The sequence below is a fragment of the Lactuca saligna genome, chromosome 1, assembly GCF_052625555.1.
Source record: "Lactuca saligna cultivar CGN05327 chromosome 1, ASM5262555v1, whole genome shotgun sequence".
Classification (NCBI taxonomy): Eukaryota; Viridiplantae; Streptophyta; class Magnoliopsida; order Asterales; family Asteraceae; genus Lactuca; species Lactuca saligna.
Window position 1 is genome coordinate 157,190,675 of NC_136417.1, and position 16,376 is coordinate 157,207,050.

Consider the following 16,376-nt stretch of genomic DNA (forward strand, 5'->3'; position numbering starts at 1 on the left):
ACAATAAGCATGGATAGTATTTCGGGTGCGATCATACCAGCACTAATGCACCGGATCCCATCAGAACTCCGCCGTTAAGCGTGCTTGGGCGAGAGTAGTACTAGGATGGGTGACCCCCCGGGAAGTCCTCGTGTTGCACCCCCTTTTTCGTTGCCCGTCTGCGTTTTTTTTTATGTTTTAGGTGCGTTTTTTTTTTCTTTCTTGGTATATCAATGCTCGGGTGGCCTCCGGTTCAATGTTGATTGTTTTCTTGTTTCCCGAACCGAGCCGATCCATCACGTGGGTCCCACGCCTCGCGTCCGAAAGAAAACGAGGTTCTGCGTCTTGTAAGACATAAAAACAATAAGCATGGATAGTATTTTGGGTGCGATCATACCAGCACTAATGCACCGGATCCCATCAGAACTCCGCAGTTAAGCGTGCTTGGGCGAGAGTAGTACTAGGATGGGTGACCCCCTGGGAAGTCCTCGTGTTGCACCCCCTTTTTCGTTGCCCGTCTGCGTTTTTTTTATGTTTTAGGTGCGTTTTTTTTTCTTTCTTGCTATATCCATGCTCGGGCGGCCTCCGGTTCAATGTTGATTGTTTTCTTGTTTCCCGAACCGAGCCGATCCATCACGTGGGTCCCACGCCTCGCGTCCGAAAGCAAACGAGGTTCTGCGTCTTGTAAGACATAAAAACAATAAGCATGGATAGTATTTCGGGTGCGATCATACCAGCACTAATGCACCGGATCCCATCAGAACTCCGCAGTTAAGCGTGCTTGGGCGAGAGTAGTACTAGGATGGGTGACCCCCTGGGAAGTCCTCGTGTTGCACCCCCTTTTTCGTTGCCCGTCTGCGTTTTTTTATGTTTTAGGTGCGTTTTTTTTTTCTTTCTTGCTATATCCATGCTCGGGCGGCCTCCGGTTCAATGTTGATTGTTTTCTTGTTTCCCGAACCGAGCCGATCCATCACGTGGGTCCCACGCCTCGCGTCCGAAAGCAAACGAGGTTCTGCGTCTTGTAAGACATAAAAACAATAAGCATGGATAGTATTTCGGGTGCGATCATACCAACACTAATGCACCGGATCCCATCAGAACTCCACAGTTAAGCGTGCTTGGGCGAGAGTAGTACTAGGATGGGTGACCCCCTGGGAAGTCCTCGTGTTGCACCCCCTTTTTCGTTGCCCGTCTGCGTTTTTTTTATGTTTTAGGTGCGTTTTTTTTTTCTTTCTTGCTATATCCATGCTCGGGCGGCCTCCGGTTCAATGTTGATTGTTTTTCTTGTTTCCCGAACCGAGCCGATCCATCACGTGGGTCCCACGCCTCGCGTCCGAAAGCAAACGAGGTTCTGTGTCTTGTAAGACATAAAAACAATAAGCATGGATAGTATTTCGGGTGCGATCATACCAGCACTAATGCACCGGATCCCATCAGAACTCCGCAGTTAAGCGTGCTTGGGCGAGAGTAGTACTAGGATGGGTGACCCCCTGGGAAGTCCTCGTGTTGCACCCCCTTTTTCGTTGCCCGTCTGGGTTTTTTTTATGTTTTAGGTGCGTTTTTTTTTCTTTCCGGTTCAATGTTGATTGTTTTCTTGTTTCCCGAACCGAGCCGATCCATCACGTGGGTCCCACGCCTCGCGTCCGAAAGAAAACGAGGTTCTGCGTCTTGTAAGACATAAAAACAATAAGCATGGATAGTATTTCGGGTGCGATCATACCAGCACTAATGCACCGGATCCCATCAGAACTCCGCAGTTAAGCGTGCTTGGGCGAGAGTAGTACTAGGATGGGTGACCCCCTGGGAAGTCCTCGTGTTGCACCCCCTTTTTCGTTGCCCGTCTGCGTTTTTTTTATGTTTTAGGTGCGTTTTTTTTCTTTCTTGCTATATCCATGCTCGGGCGGCCTCCGGTTCAATGTTGATTGTTTTCTTGTTTCCCGAACCGAGCCGATCCATCACGTGGGTCCCACGCCTCGCGTCCGAAAGCAAACGAGATTCTGCGTCTTGTAAGACATAAAAACAATAAGCATAGATAGTATTTCGGGTGCGATCATACCAGCACTAATGCACCGGATCCCATCAGAACTCCGCAGTTAAGCGTGCTTGGGCGAGAGTAGAACTAGGATGGGTGACCCCCTGGGAAGTCCTCGTGTTGCACCCCCTTTTTCGTTGCCCGTCTGCGTTTTTTTATGTTTTAGGTGCGTTTTTTTTTTCTTTCTTGCTATATCCATGCTCGGGCGGCCTCCGGTTCAATGTTGATTGTTTTCTTGTTTCCCGAACCGAGCCGATCCATCACGTGGGTCCCACGCCTCGCGTCCGAAAGCAAACGAGGTTCTGCGTCTTGTAAGACATAAAAACAATAAGCATGGATAGTATTTCGGGTGCGATCATACCAGCACTAATGCACCGGATCCCATCAGAACTCCGCAGTTAAGCGTGCTTGGGCGAGAGTAGTACTAGGATTGGTGACCCCCTGGGAAGTTCTCGTGTTGCACCCCCTTTTTCGTTGCCCGTCTGCGTTTTTTTTATGTTTTAGGTGCGTTTTTTTTTCTTTCTTGCTATATCCATGCTCGGGCGGCCTCCGGTTCAATGTTGATTGTTTTCTTGTTTCCCGAACCGAGCCGATCCATCACGTGGGTCCCACGCCTCGCGTCCGAAAGCAAACGAGGTTCTGCGTCTTGTAAGACATAAAAACAATAAGCATGGATACTATTTCGGGTGCGATCATACCAGCACTAATGCACCGGATCCCATCAGAACTCCGCAGTTAAGCGTGCTTGGGCGAGAGTAGTACTAGGATGGGTGACCCCCTGGGAAGTCCTCGTGTTGCACCCCCTTTTTCGTTGCCCCTCTGCGTTTTTTTTATGTTTTAGGTGCGTTTTTTTTTTCTTTCTTGCTATATCCATGCTCGGGCGGCCTCCGGTTCAATGTTGATTGTTTTCTTGTTTCCCGAACCGAGCCGATCCATCACGTGGGTCCCACGCCTCGCGTCCGAAAGCAAACGAGGTTCTGCGTCTTTTAAGACATAAAAACAATAAGCATGGATAGTATTTCGGGTGCGATCATACCAGCACTAATGCACCGGATCCCATCAGAACTCCGCAGTTAAGCGTGCTTGGGCGAGAGTAGTACTAGGATGGGTGACCCCCTGGGAAGTCCTCGTGTTGCACCCCCTTTTTCGTTGCCCGTCTGCGTTTTTTTTATGTTTTAGGTGCGTTTTTTTTTTCTTTCTTGCTATATCCATGCTCGGGCGGCCTCCGGTTCAATGTTGATTGTTTTTCTTGTTTCCCGAACCGAGCCGATCCATCACGTGGGTCCCACGCCTCGCGTCCGAAAGCAAACGAGGTTCTGCGTCTTGTAAGACATAAAAACAATAAGCATGGATAGTATTTCGGGTGCGATCATACCAGCACTAATGCACCGGATCCCATCAGAACTCCGCAGTTAAGCGTGCTTGGGCGAGAGTAGTACTAGGATGGGTGACCCCCTGGGAACTCCTCGTGTTGCATCCCCTTTTTCGTTGCCCGTCTGCATTTTTTTTATGTTTTAGGTGCGTTTTTTTTTCTTTCTTGCTATATCCATGCTCGGGCGGCCTCCGGTTCAATGTTGATTGTTTTCTTGTTTCCCGAACCGATCCGATCCATCACGTGGGTCCCACGCCTCGCGTCCGAAAGCAAACGAGGTTCTGCGTCTTGTAAGACATAAAAACAATAAGCATGGATAGTATTTCGGGTGCGATCATACCAGCACTAATGCACCAGATCCCATCAGAACTCCACAGTTAAGCGTGCTTGGGCGAGAGTAGTACTAGGATGGGTGACCCCCTGGGAAGTCCTCGTGTTGCACCCCCTTTTTCGTTGCCCGTCTGCGTTTTTTTTATGTTTTAGGTGCGTTTTTTTTTCTTTCTTGATATATCCATGCTCGGGCGGCCTCCGGTTCAATGTTGATTGTTTTCTTGTTTCCCGAACCGAGCCGATCCATCACGTGGGTCCCACGCCTCGCGTCCGAAAGCAAACGAGGTTCTGCGTCTTGTAAGACATAAAAACAATAAGCATGGATAGTATTTCGGGTGCGATCATACCAGCACTAATGCACCGGATCCCATCAGAACTCCGCAGTTAAGCGTGCTTGGGCTAGAGTAGTACTAGGATGGGTGACCCCCTGGGAAGTCCTCGTCTTGCACCCCTTTTTCGTTGCCCGTCTGCGTTTTTTTTATGTTTTAGGTGCGTTTTTTTTTCATTCTTGCTATATCCATGCTCGGGCGGCCTCCGGTTCAATGTTGATTGTTTTCTTGTTTCCCGAACCGAGCCGATCCATCACGTGGGTCCCACGCCTCGCGTCCGAAAGCAAACGAGGTTCTGCGTCATGTAAGACATAAAAACAATAAGCATGGATAGTATTTCGGGTGCGATCATACCAGCACTAATGCACCGGATCCCATCAGAACTCTGCAGTTAAGCGTGCTTGGGCGAGAGTAGTACTAGGATGGGTGACCCCCTGGGAAGTCCTCGAGTTGCACCCCCTTTTTCGTTGCCCGTCTGCATTTTTTTTATGTTTTAGGTGCGTTTTTTTTTCTTTCTTGCTATATCCATGCTCGGGCGGCATCCGGTTCAATGTTGATTGTTTTCTTGTTTCCCGAACCGAGCCGATCCATCACGTGGGTCCCACGCCTCGCGTCCGAAAGCAAACGAGGTTCTGCGTCTTGTAAGACATAAAAACAATAAGCATGGATAGTATTTCGGGTGCGATCATACCAGCACTAATGCACCGGATCCCATCAGAACTCCGCAGTTAAGCGTGCTTGGGCGAGAGTAGTACTAGGATAGGTGGCCCCCTGGGAAGTCCTCGTGTTGCACCCCCTTTTTCGTTGCCCGTCTGCGTTTTTTTTTATGTTTTAGGTGCGTTTTTTTTCTTTCTTGCTATATCCATGCTCGGGCGGCCTCCGGTTCAATGTTGATTGTTTTCTTGTTTCCCGAACCGAGCCGATCCATCACGTGGGTCCCACGCCTCGCGTCCGAAAGCAAACGAGGTTCTGCGTCTTGTAAGACATAAAAACAATAAGCATGGATAGTATTTCGGGTGCGATCATACCAGCACTAATGCACCGGATCCCATCAGAACTCCGCAGTTAAGCGTGCTTGGGCGAGAGTAGTTCTAGGATGGGTGACCCCCTGGGAAGTCCTCGTGTTGCACCCCCTTTTTCGTTGCCCGTCTGCGTTTTTTTTATGTTTTAGGTGCGTTTTTTTTTTCTTTCTTGCTATATCCATGCTCGGGCGGCCTCCGGTTCAATGTTGATTGTTTTCTTGTTTCCCGAACCGAGCCGATCCATCACGTGGGTCCCACGCCTCGCGTCCGAAAGCAAACGAGGTTCTGCGTCTTGTAAGACATAAAAACAATAAGCATGGATAGTATTTCGGGTGCGATCATACCAGCACTAATGCACCGGATCCCATCAGAACTCCGCAGTTAAGCGTGCTTGGGCGAGAGTAGTACTAGGATGGGTGACCCCCTGGGAAGTCCTCGTGTTGCACCCCTTTTTCGTTGCCCGTCTGCGTTTTTTTTATGTTTTAGGTGCGTTTTTTTTTCTTTCTTGCTATATCCATGCTCGGGCGGCCTCCGGTTCAATGTTGATTGTTTTCTTGTTTCCCGAACCGAGCCGATCCATCACGTGGGTCCCACGCCTCGCGTCCGAAAGCAAACGAGGTTCTGCGTCTTGTAAGACATAAAAACAATAAGCATGGATAGTATTTCGGGTGCGATCATACCAGCACTAATGCACCGGATCCCATCAGAACTCCGCAGTTAAGCGTGCTTGGGCGAGAGTAGTACTAGGATGGGTGACCCCCTGGGAAGTCCTTGTGTTGCACCCTTTTTTCGTTGCCCGTCTGCGTTTTTTTTATGTTTTAGGTGCGTTTTTTTTTCTTTCTTGCTATATCCATGCTCGGGCGGCCTCCGGTTCAATGTTGATTGTTTTCTTATTTCCCGAACCGAGCCGATCCATCACGTGGGTCCCACGCCTCGCGTCCGAAAGCAAACGAGGTTCTGCGTCATGTAAGACATAAAAACAATAAGCATGGATAGTATTTCGGGTGCGATCATACCAGCACTAATGCACCGGATCCCATCAGAACTCCGCAGTTAAGCGTGCTTGGGCGAGAGTAGTTCTAGGATGGGTGACCCCCTGGGAAGTCCTCGTGTTGCACCCCCTTTTTCGTTGCCCGTCTGCGTTTTTTTTATGTTTTAGGTGCGTTTTTTTTTTCTTTCTTGCTATATCCATGCTCGGGCGGCCTCCGGTTCAATGTTGATTGTTTTCTTGTTTCCCGAACCGAGCCGATCCATCACGTGGGTCCCACGCCTCGCGTCCGAAAGCAAACGAGGTTCTGCGTCTTGTAAGACATAAAAACAATAAGCATGGATAGTATTTCGGGTGCGATCATACCAGCACTAATGCACCGGATCCCATCAGAACTCCGCAGTTAAGCGTGCTTGGGCGAGAGTAGTACTAGGATTGGTGACCCCCTGGGAAGTCCTCGTGTTGCACCCCTTTTTCGTTGCCCGTCTGCGTTTTTTTTATGTTTTAGGTGCGTTTTTTTTTCTTTCTTGCTATATCCATGCTCGGGCGGCCTCCGGTTCAATGTTGATTGTTTTCTTGTTTCCCGAACCGAGCCGATCCATCACGTGGGTCCCACGCCTCGCGTCCGAAAGCAAACGAGGTTCTGCGTCTTGTAAGACATAAAAACAATAAGCATGGATAGTATTTCGGGTGCGATCATACCAGCACTAATGCACCGGATCCCATCAGAACTCCGCAGTTAAGCGTGCTTGGGCGAGAGTAGTACTAGGATGGGTGACCCCCTGGGAAGTCCTTGTGTTGCACCCTTTTTTCGTTGCCCGTCTGCGTTTTTTTTATGTTTTAGGTGCGTTTTTTTTTCTTTCTTGCTATATCCATGCTCGGGCGGCCTCCGGTTCAATGTTGATTGTTTTCTTATTTCCCGAACCGAGCCGATCCATCACGTGGGTCCCACGCCTCGCGTCCGAAAGCAAACGAGGTTCTGCGTCATGTAAGACATAAAAACAATAAGCATGGATAGTATTTCGGGTGCGATCATACCAGCACTAATGCACCGGATCCCATCAGAACTCCGCAGTTAAGCGTGCTTGGGCGAGAGTAGTACTAGGATGGGTGACCCCCTGGGAAGTCCTCGAGTTGCACCCCCTTTTTCGTTGCCCGTCTGCATTTTTTTTATGTTTTAGGTGCGTTTTTTTTTCTTTCTTGCTATATCCATGCTCGGGCGGCATCCGGTTCAATGTTGATTGTTTTCTTGTTTCCCGAACCGAGCCGATCCATCACGTGGGTCCCACGCCTCGCGTCCGAAAGCAAACGAGGTTCTGCGTCTTGTAAGACATAAAAACAATAAGCATGGATAGTATTTCGGGTGCGATCATACCAGCACTAATGCACCGGATCCCATCAGAACTCCGCAGTTAAGCGTGCTTGGGCGAGAGTAGTACTAGGATAGGTGGCCCCCTGGGAAGTCCTCGTGTTGCACCCCCTTTTTCGTTGCCCGTCTGCGTTTTTTTTTATGTTTTAGGTGCGTTTTTTTTCTTTCTTGCTATATCCATGCTCGGGCGGCCTCCGGTTCAATGTTGATTGTTTTCTTGTTTCCCGAACCGAGCCGATCCATCACGTGGGTCCCACGCCTCGCGTCCGAAAGCAAACGAGGTTCTGCGTCTTGTAAGACATAAAAACAATAAGCATGGATAGTATTTCGGGTGCGATCATACCAGCACTAATGCACCGGATCCCATCAGAACTCCGCAGATAAGCGTGCTTGGGCGAGAGTAGTTCTAGGATGGGTGACCCCCTGGGAAGTCCTCGTGTTGCACCCCCTTTTTCGTTGCCCGTCTGCGTTTTTTTTATGTTTTAGGTGCGTTTTTTTTTTCTTTCTTGCTATATCCATGCTCGGGCGGCCTCCGGTTCAATGTTGATTGTTTTCTTGTTTCCCGAACCGAGCCGATCCATCACGTGGGTCCCACGCCTCGCGTCCGAAAGCAAACGAGGTTCTGCGTCTTGTAAGACATAAAAACAATAAGCATGGATAGTATTTCGGGTGCGATCATACCAGCACTAATGCACCGGATCCCATCAGAACTCCGCAGTTAAGCGTGCTTGGGCGAGAGTAGTACTAGGATGGGTGACCCCCTGGGAAGTCCTCGTGTTGCACCCCTTTTTCGTTGCCCGTCTGCGTTTTTTTTATGTTTTAGGTGCGTTTTTTTTTCTTTCTTGCTATATCCATGCTCGGGCGGCCTCCGGTTCAATGTTGATTGTTTTCTTGTTTCCCGAACCGAGCCGATCCATCACGTGGGTCCCACGCCTCGCGTCCGAAAGCAAACGAGGTTCTGCGTCTTGTAAGACATAAAAACAATAAGCATGGATAGTATTTCGGGTGCGATCATACCAGCACTAATGCACCGGATCCCATCAGAACTCCGCAGTTAAGCGTGCTTGGGCGAGAGTAGTACTAGGATGGGTGACCCCCTGGGAAGTCCTCGTGTTGCACCCCTTTTTCGTTGCCCGTCTGCGTTTTTTTTATGTTTTAGGTGCGTTTTTTTTTCTTTCTTGCTATATCCATGCTCGGGCGGCCTCCGGTTCAATGTTGATTGTTTTCTTGTTTCCCGAACCGAGCCGATCCATCACGTGGGTCCCACGCCTCGCGTCCGAAAGCAAACGAGGTTCTGCGTCTTGTAAGACATAAAAACAATAAGCATGGATAGTATTTCGGGTGCGATCATACCAGCACTAATGCACCGGATCCCATCAGAACTCCGCAGTTAAGCGTGCTTGGGCGAGAGTAGTACTAGGATTGGTGACCCCCAAGGAAGTCCTCGTGTTGCACCCCCTTTTTCGTTGCCCGTCTGCGTTTTTTTTTATGTTTTAGGTGCGTTTTTTTTCTTTCTTGCTATATCCATGCTCGGGCGGCCTCCGGTTCAATGTTGATTGTTTTCTTGTTTCCCGAACCGAGCCGATCCATCACGTGGGTCCCACGCCTCGCGTCCGAAAGCAAACGAGGTTCTGCGTCTTGTAAGACATAAAAACAATAAGCATGGATAGTATTTCGGGTGCGATCATACCAGCACTAATGCACCGGATCCCATCAGAAATCCGCAGTTAAGCGTGCTTGGGCGAGAGTAGTTCTAGGATGGGTGACCCCCTGGGAAGTCCTCGTGTTGCACCCCCTTTTTCGTTGCCCGTCTGCGTTTTTTTTATGTTTTAGGTGCGTTTTTTTTTTCTTTCTTGCTATATCCATGCTCGGGCGGCCTCCGGTTCAATGTTGATTGTTTTCTTGTTTCCCGAACCGAGCCGATCCATCACGTGGGTCCCACGCCTCGCGTCCAAAAGCAAACGAGGTTCTGCGTCTTGTAAGACATAAAAACAATAAGCATGGATAGTATTTCGGGTGCGATCATACCAGCACTAATGCATCGGATCCCATCAGAACTCCGCAGTTAAGCGTGCTTGGGCGAGAGTAGTACTAGGATGGGTGACCCCTTGGGAAGTCCTCGTGTTGCATCCCCTTTTTCGTTGCCCGTCTGCGTTTTTTTTATGTTTTAGGTGCGTTTTTTTTTTCTTTCTTGCTATATCCATGCTCGGGCGGCCTCCGGTTCAATGTTGATTGTTTTCTTCTTTCCCGAACCGAGCCGATCCATCACGTGGGTCCCACGCCTCGCGTCCGAAAGCAAACGAGGTTCTGCGTCTTGTAAGACATAAAAACAATAAGCATGGATAGTATTTCGGGTGCGATCATACCAGCACTAATGCACCGGATCCCATCAGAACTCCGCGGTTAAGCGTGCTTGGGCGAGAGTAGTACTAGGATGGGTGACCCCCTGGGAAGTCCTCGTGTTGCACCCCCTTTTTCGTTGCCCGTCTGCGTTTTTTTATGTTTTAGGTGCGTTTTTTTTTTTCTTTTTTGCTATATCCATGCTCGGGCGGCCACCGGTTCAATGTTGATTGTTTTCTTGTTTCCCGAACCGAGCCGATCCATCACGTGGGTCCCACGCCTCGCGTCCGAAAGCAAACGAGGTTCTGCGTCTTGTAAGACATAAAAACAATAAGCATGGATAGTATTTCGGGTGCGATCATACCAGCACTAATGCACCGGATCCCATCAGAACTCCGCAGTTAAGCGTGCTTGGGCGAGAGTAGTACTAGGATGGGTGACCCCCTGGGAAGTCCTCGTGTTGCACCCCCTTTTTCGTTGCCCGTCTGCGTTTTTTTATGTTTTAGGTGCGTTTTTTTTTTTCTTTTTTGCTATATCCATGCTCGGGCGGCCACCGGTTCAATGTTGATTGTTTTCTTGTTTCCCGAACCGAGCCGATCCATCACGTGGGTCCCACGCCTCGCGTCCGAAAGCAAACGAGGTTCTGCGTCTTGTAAGACATAAAAACAATAAGCATGGATAGTATTTCGGGTGCGATCATACCAGCACTAATGCACCGGATCCCATCAGAACTCCGCAGTTAAGCGTGCTTGGGCGAGAGTAGTTCTAGGATGGGTGACCCCCTGGGAAGTCCTCGTGTTGCACCCCCTTTTTCGTTGCCCGTCTGCGTTTTTTTTATGTTTTAGGTGCGTTTTTTTTTTCTTTCTTGCTATATCCATGCTCGGGCGGCATCCGGTTCAATGTTGATTGTTTTCTTGTTTCCCGAACCGAGCCGATTCATCACGTGGGTCCCACGCCTCGCGTCCGAAAGCAAACGAGGTTCTGCGTCTTGTAAGACATAAAAACAATAAGCATGGATAGTATTTCGGGTGCGATCATACCAGCACTAATGCACCGGATCCCATCAGAACTCCGCAGTTAAGCGTGCTTGGGCGAGAGTAGTACTAGGATTGGTGACCCCCTGGGAAGTCCTCGTGTTGCACCCCCTTTTTCGTTGCCCGTCTGCGTTTTTTTTTATGTTTTAGGTGCGTTTTTTTTCTTTCTTGCTATATCCATGCTCGGGCGGCCTCCGGTTCAATGTTGATTGTTTTCTTGTTTCCCGAACCGAGCCGATCCATCACGTGGGTCCCACGCCTCGCGTCCGAAAGCAAACGAGGTTCTGCGTCTTGTAAGACATAAAAACAATAAGCATGGATAGTATTTCGGGTGCGATCATACCAGCACTAATGCACCGGATCCCATCAGAACTCCGCAGTTAAGCGTGCTTGGGCTAGAGTAGTTCTAGGATGGGTGACCCCCTGGGAAGTCCTCGTGTTGCACCCCTTTTTCGTTGCCCGTCTGCGTTTTTTTTATGTTTTAGGTGCGTTTTTTTTTTCTTTCTTGCTATATCCATGCTCGGGCGGCCTCCGGTTCAATGTTGATTGTTTTCTTGTTTCCCGAACCGAGCCGATCCATCACGTGGGTCCCACGCCTCGCGTCTGAAAGCAAACGAGGTTCTGCGTCTTGTAAGACATAAAAACAATAAGCATGGATAGTATTTCGGGTGCGATCATACCAGCACTAATGCATCGGATCCCATCAGAACTCCGCAGTTAAGCGTGCTTGGGCGAGAGTAGTACTAGGATGGGTGACCCCCTGGGAAGTCCTCGTGTTGCATCCCCTTTTTCGTTGCCCGTCTGCGTTTTTTTTATGTTTTAGGTGCGTTTTTTTTTTCTTTCTTGCTATATCCATGCTCGGGCGGCCTCCGGTTCAATGTTGATTGTTTTCTTCTTTCCCGAACCGAGCCGATCCATCACGTGGGTCCCACGCCTCGCGTCCGAAAGCAAACGAGGTTCTGCGTCTTGTAAGACATAAAAACAATAAGCATGGATAGTATTTCGGGTGCGATCATACCAGCACTAATGCACCGGATCCCATCAGAACTCTGCAGTTAAGCGTGCTTGGGCGAGAGTAGTACTAGGATGGGTGACCCCCTGGGAAGTCCTCGTGTTGCACCCCCTTTTTCGTTGCCCGTCTGCGTTTTTTTATGTTTTAGGTGCGTTTTTTTTTTTCTTTTTTGCTATATCCATGCTCGGGCGGCCACCGGTTCAATGTTGATTGTTTTCTTGTTTCCCGAACCGAGCCGATCCATCACGTGGGTCCCACGCCTCGCGTCCGAAAGCAAACGAGGTTCTGCGTCTTGTAAGACATAAAAACAATAAGCATGGATAGTATTTCGGGTGCGATCATACCAGCACTAATGCACCGGATCCCATCAGAACTCCGCAGTTAAGCGTGCTTGGGCGAGAGTATTACTAGGATGGGTGACCCCCTGGGAAGTCCTCGTGTTGCATCCCCTTTTTCGTTGCCCGTCTGCGTTTTTTTTATGTTTTAGGTGCGTTTTTTTTTTCTTTCTTGCTATATCCATGCTCGGGCGGCATCCGGTTCAATGTTGATTGTTTTCTTGTTTCCCGAACCGAGCCGATTCATCACGTGGGTCCCACGCCTCGCGTCCGAAAGCAAACGAGGTTCTGCGTCTTGTAAGACATAAAAACAATAAGCATTGATAGTATTTCGGGTGCGATCATACCAGCACTAATGCACCGGATCCCATCAGAACTCCGCAGTTAAGCGTGCTTGGGCGAGAGTAGTACTAGGATTGGTGACCCCCTGGGAAGTCCTCGTGTTGCACCCCCTTTTTCGTTGCCCGTCTGCGTTTTTTTTTATGTTTTAGGTGCGTTTTTTTTCTTTCTTGCTATATCCATGCTCGGGCGGCCTCCGGTTCAATGTTGATTGTTTTCTTGTTTCCCGAACCGAGCCGATCCATCACGTGGGTCCCACGCCTCGCGTCCGAAAGCAAACGAGGTTCTGCGTCTTGTAAGACATAAAAACAATAAGCATGGATAGTATTTCGGGTGCGATCATACCAGCACTAATGCACCGGATCCCATCAGAACTCCGCAGTTAAGCGTGCTTGGGCGAGAGTAGTTCTAGGATGGGTGACCCCCTGGGAAGTCCTCGTGTTGCACCCCCTTTTTCGTTGCCCGTCTGCGTTTTTTTTATGTTTTAGGTGCGTTTTTTTTTTTCTTTCTTGCTATATCCATGCTCGGGCGGCCTCCGGTTCAATGTTGATTGTTTTCTTGTTTCCCGAACCGAGCCGATCCATCACGTGGGTCCCACGCCTCGCGTCCGAAAGCAAACGAGGTTCTGCGTCTTGTAAGACATAAAAACAATAAGCATGGATAGTATTTCGGGTGCGATCATACCAGCACTAATGCACCGGATCCCATCAGAACTCCGCAGTTAAGCGTGCTTGGGCGAGAGTAGTACTAGGATGGGTGACCCCCTGGGAAGTCCTCGTGTTGCACCCCTTTTTCGTTGCCCGTCTGCGTTTTTTTTATGTTTTAGGTGCGTTTTTTTTTCTTTCTTGCTATATCCATGCTCGGGCGGCCTCCGGTTCAATGTTGATTGTTTTCTTGTTTCCCGAACCGAGCCGATCCATCACGTGGGTCCCACGCCTCGCGTCCGAAAGCAAACGAGGTTCTGCGTCTTGTAAGACATAAAAACAATAAGCATGGATAGTATTTCGGGTGCGATCATACCAGCACTAATGCACCGGATCCCATCAGAACTCTGCAGTTAAGCGTGCTTGGGCGAGAGTAGTACTAGGATGGGTGACCCCCTGGGAAGTCCTCGTGTTGCACCCCCTTTTTCGTTGCCCGTCTGCGTTTTTTTATGTTTTAGGTGCGTTTTTTTTTTTCTTTTTTGCTATATCCATGCTCGGGCGGCCACCGGTTCAATGTTGATTGTTTTCTTGTTTCCCGAACCGAGCCGATCCATCACGTGGGTCCCACGCCTCGCGTCCGAAAGCAAACGAGGTTCTGCGTCTTGTAAGACATAAAAACAATAAGCATGGATAGTATTTCGGGTGCGATCATACCAGCACTAATGCACCGGATCCCATCAGAACTCCGCAGTTAAGCGTGCTTGGGCGAGAGTATTACTAGGATGGGTGACCCCCTGGGAAGTCCTCGTGTTGCATCCCCTTTTTCGTTGCCCGTCTGCGTTTTTTTTATGTTTTAGGTGCGTTTTTTTTTTCTTTCTTGCTATATCCATGCTCGGGCGGCATCCGGTTCAATGTTGATTGTTTTCTTGTTTCCCGAACCGAGCCGATTCATCACGTGGGTCCCACGCCTCGCGTCCGAAAGCAAACGAGGTTCTGCGTCTTGTAAGACATAAAAACAATAAGCATTGATAGTATTTCGGGTGCGATCATACCAGCACTAATGCACCGGATCCCATCAGAACTCCGCAGTTAAGCGTGCTTGGGCGAGAGTAGTACTAGGATTGGTGACCCCCTGGGAAGTCCTCGTGTTGCACCCCCTTTTTCGTTGCCCGTCTGCGTTTTTTTTTATGTTTTAGGTGCGTTTTTTTTCTTTCTTGCTATATCCATGCTCGGGCGGCCTCCGGTTCAATGTTGATTGTTTTCTTGTTTCCCGAACCGAGCCGATCCATCACGTGGGTCCCACGCCTCGCGTCCGAAAGCAAACGAGGTTCTGCGTCTTGTAAGACATAAAAACAATAAGCATGGATAGTATTTCGGGTGCGATCATACCAGCACTAATGCACCGGATCCCATCAGAACTCCGCAGTTAAGCGTGCTTGGGCGAGAGTAGTTCTAGGATGGGTGACCCCCTGGGAAGTCCTCGTGTTGCACCCCCTTTTTCGTTGCCCGTCTGCGTTTTTTTTATGTTTTAGGTGCGTTTTTTTTTTTCTTTCTTGCTATATCCATGCTCGGGCGGCCTCCGGTTCAATGTTGATTGTTTTCTTGTTTCCCGAACCGAGCCGATCCATCACGTGGGTCCCACGCCTCGCGTCCGAAAGCAAACGAGGTTCTGCGTCTTGTAAGACATAAAAACAATAAGCATGGATAGTATTTCGGGTGCGATCATACCAGCACTAATGCACCGGATCCCATCAGAACTCCGCAGTTAAGCGTGCTTGGGCGAGAGTAGTACTAGGATGGGTGACCCCCTGGGAAGTCCTCGTGTTGCACCCCTTTTTCGTTGCCCGTCTGCGTTTTTTTTATGTTTTAGGTGCGTTTTTTTTTCTTTCTTGCTATATCCATGCTCGGGCGGCCTCCGGTTCAATGTTGATTGTTTTCTTGTTTCCCGAACCGAGCCGATCCATCACGTGGGTCCCACGCCTCGCGTCCGAAAGCAAACGAGGTTCTGCGTCTTGTAAGACATAAAAACAATAAGCATGGATAGTATTTCGGGTGCGATCATACCAGCACTAATGCACCGGATCCCATCAGAACTCCGCAGTTAAGCGTGCTTGGGCGAGAGTAGTACTAGGATGGGTGACCCCCTGGGAAGTCCTCGTGTTGCACCCCTTTTTCGTTGCCCGTCTGCGTTTTTTTTTATGTTTTAGGTGCGTTTTTTTTTCTTTCTTGCTATATCCATGCTCGGGCGGCCTCCGGTTCAATGTTGATTGTTTTCTTGTTTCCCGAACCGAGCCGATCCATCACGTGGGTCCCACGCCTCGCGTCCGAAAGCAAACGAGGTTCTGCGTCTTGTAAGACATAAAAACAATAAGCATGGATAGTATTTCGGGTGCGATCATACCAGCACTAATGCACCGGATCCCATCAGAACTCCGCAGTTAAGCGTGCTTGGGCGAGAGTAGTACTAGGATTGGTGACCCCCTGGGAAGTCCTCGTGTTGCACCCCCTTTTTCGTTGCCCGTCTGCGTTTTTTTCATGTTTTAGGTGCGTTTTTTTTCTTTCTTGCTATATCCATGCTCGGGCGGCCTCCGGTTCAATGTTGATTGTTTTCTTGTTTCCCGAACCGAGCCGATCCATCACGTGGGTCCCACGCCTCGCGTCCGAAAGCAAACGAGGTTCTGCGTCTTGTAAGACATAAAAACAATAAGCATGGATAGTATTTCGGGTGCGATCATACCAGCACTAATGCACCGGATCCCATCAGAAATCCGCAGTTAAGCGTGCTTGGGCGAGAGTAGTTCTAGGATGGGTGACCCCCTGGGAAGTCCTCGTGTTGCACCCCCTTTTTCGTTGCCCGTCTGCGTTTTTTTTATGTTTTAGGTGCGTTTTTTTTTTCTTTCTTGCTATATCCATGCTCGGGCGGCCTCCGGTTCAATGTTGATTGTTTTCTTGTTTCCCGAACCGAGCCGATCCATCACGTGGGTCCCACGCCTCGCGTCCGAAAGCAAACGAGGTTCTGCGTCTTGTAAGACATAAAAACAATAAGCATGGATAGTATTTCGGGTGCGATCATACCAGCACTAATGCATCGGATCCCATCAGAACTCCGCAGTTAAGCGTGCTTGGGCGAGAGTAGTACTAGGATGGGTGACCCCCTGGGAAGTCCTCGTGTTGCATCCCCTTTTTCGTTGCCCGTCTGCGTTTTTTTTATGTTTTAGGTGCGTTTTTTTTTTCTTTCTTGCTATATCCAT

The 16,376-nt window shown here is 49.3% G+C and overlaps 49 non-coding genes across 49 annotated transcripts; all 49 read left to right on the forward strand.

Moving 5' to 3' along the window:
* Window positions 1-23: 23 nt before the first annotated feature.
* Window positions 24-142, forward strand: LOC145026016 (5S ribosomal RNA). Its single transcript, XR_013674002.1, has one exon. It is a non-coding gene; the product is annotated as a 5S ribosomal RNA (ribosomal RNA).
* A 220-nt stretch (window positions 143-362) lies between these two features.
* LOC145028036 (5S ribosomal RNA) lies at window positions 363-481 on the forward strand. The gene has a single exon (XR_013675793.1). It is a non-coding gene; the product is annotated as a 5S ribosomal RNA (ribosomal RNA).
* A 218-nt stretch (window positions 482-699) lies between these two features.
* Window positions 700-818, forward strand: LOC145028047 (5S ribosomal RNA). Its single transcript, XR_013675804.1, has one exon. It is a non-coding gene; the product is annotated as a 5S ribosomal RNA (ribosomal RNA).
* A 218-nt stretch (window positions 819-1,036) lies between these two features.
* Window positions 1,037-1,155, forward strand: LOC145026802 (5S ribosomal RNA). The gene has a single exon (XR_013674754.1). It is a non-coding gene; the product is annotated as a 5S ribosomal RNA (ribosomal RNA).
* Window positions 1,156-1,375: 220 nt separating this feature from the next.
* On the forward strand, window positions 1,376-1,494 carry LOC145028059 (5S ribosomal RNA). The gene has a single exon (XR_013675815.1). It is a non-coding gene; the product is annotated as a 5S ribosomal RNA (ribosomal RNA).
* Window positions 1,495-1,685: 191 nt separating this feature from the next.
* On the forward strand, window positions 1,686-1,804 carry LOC145028070 (5S ribosomal RNA). The gene has a single exon (XR_013675826.1). It is a non-coding gene; the product is annotated as a 5S ribosomal RNA (ribosomal RNA).
* Window positions 1,805-2,021: 217 nt separating this feature from the next.
* Window positions 2,022-2,140, forward strand: LOC145026695 (5S ribosomal RNA). The gene has a single exon (XR_013674654.1). It is a non-coding gene; the product is annotated as a 5S ribosomal RNA (ribosomal RNA).
* Window positions 2,141-2,358: 218 nt separating this feature from the next.
* LOC145026391 (5S ribosomal RNA) lies at window positions 2,359-2,477 on the forward strand. The gene has a single exon (XR_013674366.1). It is a non-coding gene; the product is annotated as a 5S ribosomal RNA (ribosomal RNA).
* A 218-nt stretch (window positions 2,478-2,695) lies between these two features.
* LOC145028083 (5S ribosomal RNA) lies at window positions 2,696-2,814 on the forward strand. The gene has a single exon (XR_013675839.1). It is a non-coding gene; the product is annotated as a 5S ribosomal RNA (ribosomal RNA).
* Window positions 2,815-3,033: 219 nt separating this feature from the next.
* Window positions 3,034-3,152, forward strand: LOC145028095 (5S ribosomal RNA). Its single transcript, XR_013675850.1, has one exon. It is a non-coding gene; the product is annotated as a 5S ribosomal RNA (ribosomal RNA).
* A 220-nt stretch (window positions 3,153-3,372) lies between these two features.
* Window positions 3,373-3,491, forward strand: LOC145025460 (5S ribosomal RNA). Its single transcript, XR_013673474.1, has one exon. It is a non-coding gene; the product is annotated as a 5S ribosomal RNA (ribosomal RNA).
* A 218-nt stretch (window positions 3,492-3,709) lies between these two features.
* LOC145026514 (5S ribosomal RNA) lies at window positions 3,710-3,828 on the forward strand. Its single transcript, XR_013674484.1, has one exon. It is a non-coding gene; the product is annotated as a 5S ribosomal RNA (ribosomal RNA).
* Window positions 3,829-4,046: 218 nt separating this feature from the next.
* Window positions 4,047-4,165, forward strand: LOC145026810 (5S ribosomal RNA). The gene has a single exon (XR_013674761.1). It is a non-coding gene; the product is annotated as a 5S ribosomal RNA (ribosomal RNA).
* A 217-nt stretch (window positions 4,166-4,382) lies between these two features.
* LOC145026447 (5S ribosomal RNA) lies at window positions 4,383-4,501 on the forward strand. The gene has a single exon (XR_013674421.1). It is a non-coding gene; the product is annotated as a 5S ribosomal RNA (ribosomal RNA).
* A 218-nt stretch (window positions 4,502-4,719) lies between these two features.
* LOC145026645 (5S ribosomal RNA) lies at window positions 4,720-4,838 on the forward strand. Its single transcript, XR_013674606.1, has one exon. It is a non-coding gene; the product is annotated as a 5S ribosomal RNA (ribosomal RNA).
* A 218-nt stretch (window positions 4,839-5,056) lies between these two features.
* On the forward strand, window positions 5,057-5,175 carry LOC145026108 (5S ribosomal RNA). Its single transcript, XR_013674101.1, has one exon. It is a non-coding gene; the product is annotated as a 5S ribosomal RNA (ribosomal RNA).
* A 219-nt stretch (window positions 5,176-5,394) lies between these two features.
* LOC145028102 (5S ribosomal RNA) lies at window positions 5,395-5,513 on the forward strand. Its single transcript, XR_013675857.1, has one exon. It is a non-coding gene; the product is annotated as a 5S ribosomal RNA (ribosomal RNA).
* A 217-nt stretch (window positions 5,514-5,730) lies between these two features.
* On the forward strand, window positions 5,731-5,849 carry LOC145025443 (5S ribosomal RNA). The gene has a single exon (XR_013673458.1). It is a non-coding gene; the product is annotated as a 5S ribosomal RNA (ribosomal RNA).
* A 217-nt stretch (window positions 5,850-6,066) lies between these two features.
* Window positions 6,067-6,185, forward strand: LOC145026109 (5S ribosomal RNA). The gene has a single exon (XR_013674102.1). It is a non-coding gene; the product is annotated as a 5S ribosomal RNA (ribosomal RNA).
* Window positions 6,186-6,404: 219 nt separating this feature from the next.
* On the forward strand, window positions 6,405-6,523 carry LOC145026557 (5S ribosomal RNA). The gene has a single exon (XR_013674523.1). It is a non-coding gene; the product is annotated as a 5S ribosomal RNA (ribosomal RNA).
* A 217-nt stretch (window positions 6,524-6,740) lies between these two features.
* LOC145025444 (5S ribosomal RNA) lies at window positions 6,741-6,859 on the forward strand. Its single transcript, XR_013673459.1, has one exon. It is a non-coding gene; the product is annotated as a 5S ribosomal RNA (ribosomal RNA).
* Window positions 6,860-7,076: 217 nt separating this feature from the next.
* On the forward strand, window positions 7,077-7,195 carry LOC145025654 (5S ribosomal RNA). The gene has a single exon (XR_013673659.1). It is a non-coding gene; the product is annotated as a 5S ribosomal RNA (ribosomal RNA).
* Window positions 7,196-7,413: 218 nt separating this feature from the next.
* On the forward strand, window positions 7,414-7,532 carry LOC145026646 (5S ribosomal RNA). Its single transcript, XR_013674607.1, has one exon. It is a non-coding gene; the product is annotated as a 5S ribosomal RNA (ribosomal RNA).
* A 218-nt stretch (window positions 7,533-7,750) lies between these two features.
* Window positions 7,751-7,869, forward strand: LOC145026763 (5S ribosomal RNA). The gene has a single exon (XR_013674717.1). It is a non-coding gene; the product is annotated as a 5S ribosomal RNA (ribosomal RNA).
* Window positions 7,870-8,088: 219 nt separating this feature from the next.
* Window positions 8,089-8,207, forward strand: LOC145028105 (5S ribosomal RNA). The gene has a single exon (XR_013675860.1). It is a non-coding gene; the product is annotated as a 5S ribosomal RNA (ribosomal RNA).
* Window positions 8,208-8,424: 217 nt separating this feature from the next.
* LOC145028106 (5S ribosomal RNA) lies at window positions 8,425-8,543 on the forward strand. The gene has a single exon (XR_013675861.1). It is a non-coding gene; the product is annotated as a 5S ribosomal RNA (ribosomal RNA).
* A 217-nt stretch (window positions 8,544-8,760) lies between these two features.
* On the forward strand, window positions 8,761-8,879 carry LOC145027065 (5S ribosomal RNA). Its single transcript, XR_013675007.1, has one exon. It is a non-coding gene; the product is annotated as a 5S ribosomal RNA (ribosomal RNA).
* Window positions 8,880-9,097: 218 nt separating this feature from the next.
* Window positions 9,098-9,216, forward strand: LOC145026887 (5S ribosomal RNA). Its single transcript, XR_013674839.1, has one exon. It is a non-coding gene; the product is annotated as a 5S ribosomal RNA (ribosomal RNA).
* A 219-nt stretch (window positions 9,217-9,435) lies between these two features.
* On the forward strand, window positions 9,436-9,554 carry LOC145026421 (5S ribosomal RNA). Its single transcript, XR_013674395.1, has one exon. It is a non-coding gene; the product is annotated as a 5S ribosomal RNA (ribosomal RNA).
* A 219-nt stretch (window positions 9,555-9,773) lies between these two features.
* LOC145025838 (5S ribosomal RNA) lies at window positions 9,774-9,892 on the forward strand. The gene has a single exon (XR_013673832.1). It is a non-coding gene; the product is annotated as a 5S ribosomal RNA (ribosomal RNA).
* Window positions 9,893-10,111: 219 nt separating this feature from the next.
* Window positions 10,112-10,230, forward strand: LOC145028107 (5S ribosomal RNA). Its single transcript, XR_013675862.1, has one exon. It is a non-coding gene; the product is annotated as a 5S ribosomal RNA (ribosomal RNA).
* Window positions 10,231-10,449: 219 nt separating this feature from the next.
* LOC145026111 (5S ribosomal RNA) lies at window positions 10,450-10,568 on the forward strand. Its single transcript, XR_013674104.1, has one exon. It is a non-coding gene; the product is annotated as a 5S ribosomal RNA (ribosomal RNA).
* A 219-nt stretch (window positions 10,569-10,787) lies between these two features.
* Window positions 10,788-10,906, forward strand: LOC145026558 (5S ribosomal RNA). The gene has a single exon (XR_013674524.1). It is a non-coding gene; the product is annotated as a 5S ribosomal RNA (ribosomal RNA).
* A 218-nt stretch (window positions 10,907-11,124) lies between these two features.
* LOC145026894 (5S ribosomal RNA) lies at window positions 11,125-11,243 on the forward strand. The gene has a single exon (XR_013674846.1). It is a non-coding gene; the product is annotated as a 5S ribosomal RNA (ribosomal RNA).
* Window positions 11,244-11,461: 218 nt separating this feature from the next.
* LOC145026189 (5S ribosomal RNA) lies at window positions 11,462-11,580 on the forward strand. The gene has a single exon (XR_013674177.1). It is a non-coding gene; the product is annotated as a 5S ribosomal RNA (ribosomal RNA).
* Window positions 11,581-11,799: 219 nt separating this feature from the next.
* LOC145025582 (5S ribosomal RNA) lies at window positions 11,800-11,918 on the forward strand. The gene has a single exon (XR_013673592.1). It is a non-coding gene; the product is annotated as a 5S ribosomal RNA (ribosomal RNA).
* Window positions 11,919-12,137: 219 nt separating this feature from the next.
* LOC145026511 (5S ribosomal RNA) lies at window positions 12,138-12,256 on the forward strand. The gene has a single exon (XR_013674481.1). It is a non-coding gene; the product is annotated as a 5S ribosomal RNA (ribosomal RNA).
* A 219-nt stretch (window positions 12,257-12,475) lies between these two features.
* Window positions 12,476-12,594, forward strand: LOC145026559 (5S ribosomal RNA). The gene has a single exon (XR_013674525.1). It is a non-coding gene; the product is annotated as a 5S ribosomal RNA (ribosomal RNA).
* Window positions 12,595-12,812: 218 nt separating this feature from the next.
* On the forward strand, window positions 12,813-12,931 carry LOC145026112 (5S ribosomal RNA). Its single transcript, XR_013674105.1, has one exon. It is a non-coding gene; the product is annotated as a 5S ribosomal RNA (ribosomal RNA).
* Window positions 12,932-13,151: 220 nt separating this feature from the next.
* LOC145028118 (5S ribosomal RNA) lies at window positions 13,152-13,270 on the forward strand. The gene has a single exon (XR_013675871.1). It is a non-coding gene; the product is annotated as a 5S ribosomal RNA (ribosomal RNA).
* A 217-nt stretch (window positions 13,271-13,487) lies between these two features.
* On the forward strand, window positions 13,488-13,606 carry LOC145025583 (5S ribosomal RNA). Its single transcript, XR_013673593.1, has one exon. It is a non-coding gene; the product is annotated as a 5S ribosomal RNA (ribosomal RNA).
* Window positions 13,607-13,825: 219 nt separating this feature from the next.
* On the forward strand, window positions 13,826-13,944 carry LOC145026512 (5S ribosomal RNA). Its single transcript, XR_013674482.1, has one exon. It is a non-coding gene; the product is annotated as a 5S ribosomal RNA (ribosomal RNA).
* A 219-nt stretch (window positions 13,945-14,163) lies between these two features.
* Window positions 14,164-14,282, forward strand: LOC145026560 (5S ribosomal RNA). The gene has a single exon (XR_013674526.1). It is a non-coding gene; the product is annotated as a 5S ribosomal RNA (ribosomal RNA).
* A 218-nt stretch (window positions 14,283-14,500) lies between these two features.
* On the forward strand, window positions 14,501-14,619 carry LOC145026114 (5S ribosomal RNA). Its single transcript, XR_013674106.1, has one exon. It is a non-coding gene; the product is annotated as a 5S ribosomal RNA (ribosomal RNA).
* Window positions 14,620-14,839: 220 nt separating this feature from the next.
* Window positions 14,840-14,958, forward strand: LOC145028130 (5S ribosomal RNA). Its single transcript, XR_013675884.1, has one exon. It is a non-coding gene; the product is annotated as a 5S ribosomal RNA (ribosomal RNA).
* A 217-nt stretch (window positions 14,959-15,175) lies between these two features.
* Window positions 15,176-15,294, forward strand: LOC145028142 (5S ribosomal RNA). Its single transcript, XR_013675895.1, has one exon. It is a non-coding gene; the product is annotated as a 5S ribosomal RNA (ribosomal RNA).
* Window positions 15,295-15,512: 218 nt separating this feature from the next.
* On the forward strand, window positions 15,513-15,631 carry LOC145026562 (5S ribosomal RNA). The gene has a single exon (XR_013674528.1). It is a non-coding gene; the product is annotated as a 5S ribosomal RNA (ribosomal RNA).
* A 217-nt stretch (window positions 15,632-15,848) lies between these two features.
* LOC145026888 (5S ribosomal RNA) lies at window positions 15,849-15,967 on the forward strand. Its single transcript, XR_013674840.1, has one exon. It is a non-coding gene; the product is annotated as a 5S ribosomal RNA (ribosomal RNA).
* A 219-nt stretch (window positions 15,968-16,186) lies between these two features.
* LOC145026190 (5S ribosomal RNA) lies at window positions 16,187-16,305 on the forward strand. The gene has a single exon (XR_013674178.1). It is a non-coding gene; the product is annotated as a 5S ribosomal RNA (ribosomal RNA).
* Window positions 16,306-16,376: the final 71 nt, after the last annotated feature.